Here is a 7,054-nt window from a genome sequence, read left to right on the forward strand (position 1 = left end):
TGATTAATTCAGACTTTGGCCCTTATTGAGGTTATTAAATTGATATTTAATGATTATCATTATACTATCCAGGTTTCATAGGCATACAACAATGAGGCCAGCACAACAGCTCTGTAGACCTTCAGTTTGGTAGTCAGTCAAATTCTTCTACTTGAAAAGGCTACAAGCCAAGAACAAAGTGGAGGGAGTGTTGGTACATGGTTTTTTGTTTGCAGATGGTTGTGGACTCAATGCAGCCTCTGAAATTGAGATGCAACAAAATATGGATCGATTCTCTGTTGCTTGTCATAGTGGCAAGCACCCCAAGCATCCTCAGGGTTTGCTGCCACCACAGGTTCTTGGATCTGCTTTGATAAAGGAAAGCAACTCAAAATGGGTTAACAAGCTTACTTTAATCAGTAATTAATAATTTTATAAATAATTAGTAATTTATTAATAATTAATTAATAATTTAATCAGTAATTAATTAATAATTACTTTACATATATCGTTTACCTTGTTCAAGGGAAAAGGTCTTCACCCCGAACTTCAAAGTACACAGACAGAATTATCAAGACAGAAACAGATCTAGTAGACAGATTTCAAACTGTCCAACCATTACATCCATACCCAGTCAACATCTGGGTTTCAACATCTGGGTTTTTTCAAAGCCGGGGGGGCTCTGGACAACGGCTTCCCAGAATCCATATCAAATCACAGAACACTTCTCAAAGTGAGCCCCAAAACAAAGCTACACATCAGGGCTTATATAGCCTTCTCCTGGCTCAGAGAATGTAACAACCTTATTGACTCACTGGCCAATCAAGAAGTATCTACTGAAAAACAAGCCTCCCACCCCAGGCTCCAGGTGCACTTTAGCCCAGGGGCAGGGAAGATCTTCAAATTTACATTTCCATTACACTTGTGCTCATTTTGGCCTAACAATTAACAACAAGAAAATACAAGTGCTCCATCATCCAAATGTGGAACCATTGATTACAGCAAATGGAGAAGTTTTGAATGCTGTGGATAAATTCATTTACCTGGACAGTATACTTTTTAAGGAAGTACACATTGACAATGGTTTTGATGCATGCACTGCCAGAGTTAGCTCAGTGTTTGGGAGGCTCAGAAAGAAAGTGGAAGAGAAGAGGTATTTGATGGCTTAGAAAGAGTGTAAATAACAGTTGTTGTCTATTCTAGAGGTCTTTCCTCCCAGACTAATATTTTCATGATGATAAACTAGATTATCTTTTGTCTCAATTCTTACCTAGCCCTTAGATGTTGAATGGGCATTGCCTCAGACTAACAGGTTGTTTATCCTTCCTTCTCAAAAAGGACCAATGATATCAGGAGGGTGGTATCTTGACTTGTAAGTGAATTCGATTTAAATGAGGCAGGGCTGTGCACAGTCATCAGCCTCACTCTTTCCTTAAGGGACATCTGAGTCCAGGAAAGACAGGTGAGAATGACTAGAGATGGCCCCCGATGCTGTGGGAGACCTTGGTCTTTTTAAGCTAACTTCTTTCTCACGTCTCAGTTTGTCTGAGGCAACACCCAATCTCTGATTTAAGACTAGGTAAGAAATGAGGCAAAAGAAGACCTAGTTTACCTAGTCTAAGAAAAAAAATCAATGTGTAACAGGAAGACCCTGAGACTTTCTGACCAGGGCAGAAACAACTGCTATTTACACTCACTCTGAGCCATCAGAACACAAACAATGACTCCAGTGAGGCTTGGGCTGGGGCCTATTATAGGCAAATCAATAAGAGCCAAAGTGATTTGGGCTTATGGCATGGTCTAGTAGCTCTGAAGAGGTCACCCATAAAGACGGTTAGGGTTGCTCTGTAGACCCCAAAATACCAATACACTAGGTCCTGCCAAATGAATTCCACTCAAGTCTTCTCAGCCAAAGAAAATGAAAGTTTATTAAAAGTTCGCTTGTATTAGACACAGAGCAAGTCTGTGCTAAGTCATTCTATGGCACTCTCACTATTCCATGGTGCTCTCACAAAACATGGACACAAGATGGGGTCTTATATACTGAAGGTTGTGGGAGGAATCTAGGGGTTGTCTAGAGGAGGAGTTTGGGGAGGGCCTTCAGGAGGAGTTAATGAGGTCAATGAGTGATTAATAGTGGGAGGCCACGTGGAGACTACAGAATAATGGTGGGCTAGGCCAGTTCAAGGGTGAATTGATATTTTGATAGGCTCAAGAATGGGAAGTCTAGTAACAGAGATAGGCTCAAGGGTGGGAAGTCTAGTAACAGAGGGTGGGAAGTCTAATAACAGACTTGTCTCATGCAAATGCCTCATCAAATGGGATGATTTAATCAGACTCCAAGGAGGAGCTCCCAGACCCCATACCTCATCAGCTCCATTTGAATTTCAATGGGCTTTATCAAAGCCTGGTTTTCCAGAGCTCTATTTCAAGAAGTCATGAATAAAATTACATTGGAAAAAATTATTTGTCCCAGTTTTTTTTAAAACAATAGAGTAAATAATTAGGACAGAAGAAAAATCTAGTCCCCAAACCCCAAGGTATCTTGTGAGACTTTAGTGATCAAAATTTATATTTCTTTGGGCAGAGCACCCACATGTAAAGATATGATTCTCCATGTAGACAGAAAGGGGGGAGGGAATGCAGGAGGGAGGGAGGGAGGGAAGGAAAAATAAAAGGAAGGAAGAAGGGAAGAAGAAAGGGAGAGAGGGAGAGAGGAAGGAAGGGAGGAGGCTACCCACAAAGAGAGTTAGGGTTGCTCTGGAGACCCCAAAATACCAACCCCAAAATGCCAAATGAATTCTATTCAAGTCTTCTCTCAGCCAAAGAAAAGTAAAGTTTATTAAAAGTTCGCTTGCATTAGACACAGAGTAAGTCTGTGCTAGGTCATTCTATGGCATTTTCACTATTCTATGGTGCTCTCACAAACATGGAGACAAGATGGGGTCTTATATACAGAAGGTTGTGGGAGGAATCTAGGGGTGGTCTAGGGGAGGAGTTTGGGGAGGGTCTTCAGGAGGAGTTAATGAGGTCAATGAGTGATTAAGAGTGGGAAGTTGCTGGAGGCTACCTGGAGACTACAGACAACAGTGGGCTAGGCTAGTTCAAGGGTGGATTGATATTTTGATAGGCTAAAGGGTGGGAAGTTTAGTAACAGAGGTTTGGGCTCAGCCACAATGTAAGGCTTATAGCCTCAGGCAAATGCCTCATCAAATGCGATGATTTAATCAGAGTCCAAGGGGGGGGGGGTTCCCAGAGCTTGTAACTAAAGGACTCAACAAGAGTTCAAGGGGGCTCCCAGAGCCCATACCTCATCATTCCCCGCCTCAAACAAATGGGACCCAAATTCCTTTGGGGATAAAGGGTGAATGTCTCAGTTTCTGAAAGTGCTTCCTGCTGGCAAGGGTCATAGAGCTGTCCCTGCCTCTCTGGGGCCTGTTCAAGGGGGTCAGACTTCACATTCAAGGGGTCAGACTCTAGAATATGGATGATTCCAGGTCCACTGGGCTGGAAAACTTGAATTCTGTTGGAGATTTGCATAGCCTTAGCGGTTATCTAGAGGTTGATGGCTTGAACCCTGGAGGAGACAAACCTGGCAAGGAGATTAAGCAAACAAAGACCAAAAAGGCACCAAAAAAAACCCAGAGAAAAAAACAATTGTCCTGGTTGGAATTAAAGATGGCTATTGTAAAGCCAAAACACTGTCCAATATGCCTTTCCTTTCCAAACTGCTCTATGGACATTTAGCACATGGAAAGCAATAGCAGGCACAGAATCTAGTAGCTTTCAAAAACAGGCAACAACTCCCAAAGCCTGTTCTCTCCTTCCATCATCATAGAGAGTAAAAGGTTTCTTCTAGATTGGGTAAAGCTGGAGTGGTGGTCAATTTAGTTTTCAAATTCTCAAAAGCTTTCACCTGGTGGTCTGAGCCTTGAGTAACAATTAATAATTGTAGCTCCTCCCAGGCCTTGGGCTTAATTGGATATAAACTACTCTGGGGGAACACTTTAGGATCTAGGAGTCAAACGAATACTGGCATGGCAGAAGTAGCTCACCCAAGAATTTCCTGATCCCAAACGATTGACTCAACTATCTTCCACACTCCTGAGGGAACATGGGGAGATCTGGGAGGCTTAACTAGAGGAAATTGGCTTCCCAGTTTCATCAACAGGTCCCTTCCCAACAGGGACAGCATAAGAGGAGAGCATAAGGAAGGAGTGTTCAAACAATAGATCCTCAAGTAGGCAGGGGACTGGGTATGTTTGGAGACATCCCTTAAGTTTCCCCTTCCATTCCCCTGACCTGACTGGTCAAGGGGAGGGTAGAACCAATTGGTTAGAGCAGAGAACTTAGCCATAATAAAGTGGGCAACCTTACCTTCAGCCTCTATGCTTGCCCAGAGTTCAGCGAGGGATGGAGAAAGTGGGAGCACTGCCAAGCCCCATTCTTCCCCTTCACTCCAAGTCTTGAGAAGACTAGAGGACAGGGTACTTGGATGTGGCTCTACCACTTTTCTAACCTAGGAAACAATCCTTCCTCCAATGTCCCTCCTGGTCAGATGAGCACGGTTCTAGAGGTGTTGGTTCCTGGGGCTCCCTATGTGGGGGGTGCCCTGGAGGGGCACTCCTTGGACCAGTGACCCACCCTGTGGCATCAAAAGCAGGTTTTCCCACTGCCCAAGTGACTGGGCTTCCTTCGAGGGAGTCCCCTGAAGGGGCTTTTCCTGGCCATGGCAGCAGCCAAGAACTGAGCATGTTCTCTGTCTCTTTCGTTACTTGTGTTCTTTCTCCTCTGCTGCAACCAGGACTCTGTTATTAAAGACTCCAAAGGCCATCTCCAGAAATTGGGCCCGAGGTGTTTGGGGTCCCATTACCAATTTCTGCAGTTTCCTCCTAATATCTGGGGGCAGACTGACTAATAAAATACATGTTAAGGATTGCTGCCCCTTCTATAGAGTTAGGATCTAAATTTGTATACTTTTTAATAGCTTCTACAAGTCTATCTAGGAAAAGGGCAGAGTATTCTTGATTCGTCTCAGCAATTTCTCTAACTTTCTGATAATTTACTTGTCTTTGAAATGCAGTTCTTAGGCCTTCTATCAGGCAAAGTACTCTCTCTTCTCCCTGCCCATCCCGGATGGGAGTTTTTTCTGGGGTCATTGCTAGCCAAATGATCCCCAAATTTTGGGGCTTATTCTCAGATTCTCCTCTTCTCCTCAGTGGAACAACAGGTCAAGAAGAGGATATGCAAATCACCCCAAGAAAGCTCAAATTGAAGGGATAAGTCCTGAAAGCCTTCAGTAAACTGTGTTGGGTTTTCAGAGAATTTACCCAACTTTTCTTTAATTTGATTGAGGTCTGAAATGGAGAATGGGGCATGCACTCTAGTTGTCCCACCTGAGACAACCACTTCTCTTAAGGGAAAAAGTCCCAAAGGTTCTATGGGGACAGGGGCTTGGGAAGGGAGACTGGAAGTCCCACTTCCTGTGAGAGAGTGACTGGGGGTGCTGGCTGAACTGGATCAGACTGCAAGACTGGGGGATACGGCTGGCAAGGGGGAAGGTCAGCCAGCACCTGAGAAGGGGAAGGGGTCAGCAGAGGAGATACCTCTATGACTGCCTCAGGGGTAGGGCCTGAGGCCTGAGTGAGTGTTGCCTCAGGGGGAGGGGCCACAGAGGGAGGCACTTCAGACTGAACAGTGGCTGGGACCTGAGCAGGGGTCCTTGAATGGGGAGGGGCCATGCTGGGAGATGCAGGGTAGGAGATATGGATGGTGGAGGAGACAGAAAATGAGGGGTGTTGGGCTAGAGGAAATGGGAAGGGGAACCAAGGGGAAAAGGGTTGGGGTGTAGCATAAGGGGCTGGGGGAGCTACCTCAGTGACCTGAGCAGGCAGGAGTTGCTGAGGGGGGAGGGGCTGGGGCCTAAGCCATAGGAAAGAAGTCATTTTTTTTAACTTTTTTTTTTATTAATTTGTTTGTTTCCTTTTAGTTTACAGGATTCAATTCCACAATTCCTTGAGTTTCGTATTTTGTCCCCCTCCCTCCCCTCTCCCCCCCATGGCGGCTTATAGTCAAGTATAGGATCTGTAAATACTTTCACATTATACATTAGTCAGGTTATAAGGACAGATTGTACCAGCTGGAATGAAAAATGGTAAAGAGGACATAAAACCAAATAAGAGAAAGAAAAAGATCAGGTACTTTGCTTCCACCTGGATATAAACTTAGTTCTTTCTAGTTCTTTCTCTGGATGCACATATTTCTCTCCATCATGAGTCTTTTGGGATTGACTTATATCACGGCATTGCTGAGAAGAGTCCAGTCTATAAAAGTTGGTAATCACACATACGTTGTGTCTGTAATTGTGTACAAATTTCTCCTGGTTCTACTCTTCTCACTCAGCATCAGTTTGTATAAGCCTCTCCAAGTAAATATGAAGACCGTCTGCTCCTCGTTTCTTATAGCACAATAGTATTCCATAACATGCATATACCACAATTTGTTCAGCCATTCCCCAATTGATGGGCACCCCCTTAATTTCCAATTCTTTGCTACCACAAAAAGAGCTGCTATAAACATTTTTGTATATATGGGTCTTTCTCTCATTTCTATGATCTCTTTAGGATATAACCCTAGGAGTGGTATTGCTGGATCAAAGGGTGTGAAAGTATTTATAGCCCTTTGGGCATAATTCCAGATTGCTCTCCAGAAAGGCTGGATCAGTTCACAACTCCACCAGCAATGCATTAGTGTTCCAATTTGCCCACATCCTCTCCAGCATTTGTCATTTTCCTATTTTGTCATCTTAGCCAATCTGACTGATGAGATGTGGTACCTCAGAGTTGTTTTGATTTGCATTTCTCTAATAATAGTGAATTAGAGCATTTCTTCATCTGCTTATAGATAGCTTTAATTTCTTTCTCTGAAAACTGCCTTTTCATATCTTTTGACCATTTATCAATTGGGGAATGACTTGTATTCTTATAAATTTGACTCAATTCTCTGTATATTTTAGAAATGAGTCCTTTGTCAGAGACATAGGTTGTAAAGATTCTTTCCCAATTTCCCACCTCCC

The sequence above is a fragment of the Petaurus breviceps genome, unplaced genomic scaffold (genome assembly GCF_028583685.1).
Source record: "Petaurus breviceps papuanus isolate PSGF00001 unplaced genomic scaffold, PetGlider_PUasm1.0 90639, whole genome shotgun sequence".
Taxonomy (NCBI): domain Eukaryota; kingdom Metazoa; phylum Chordata; class Mammalia; order Diprotodontia; family Petauridae; genus Petaurus; species Petaurus breviceps.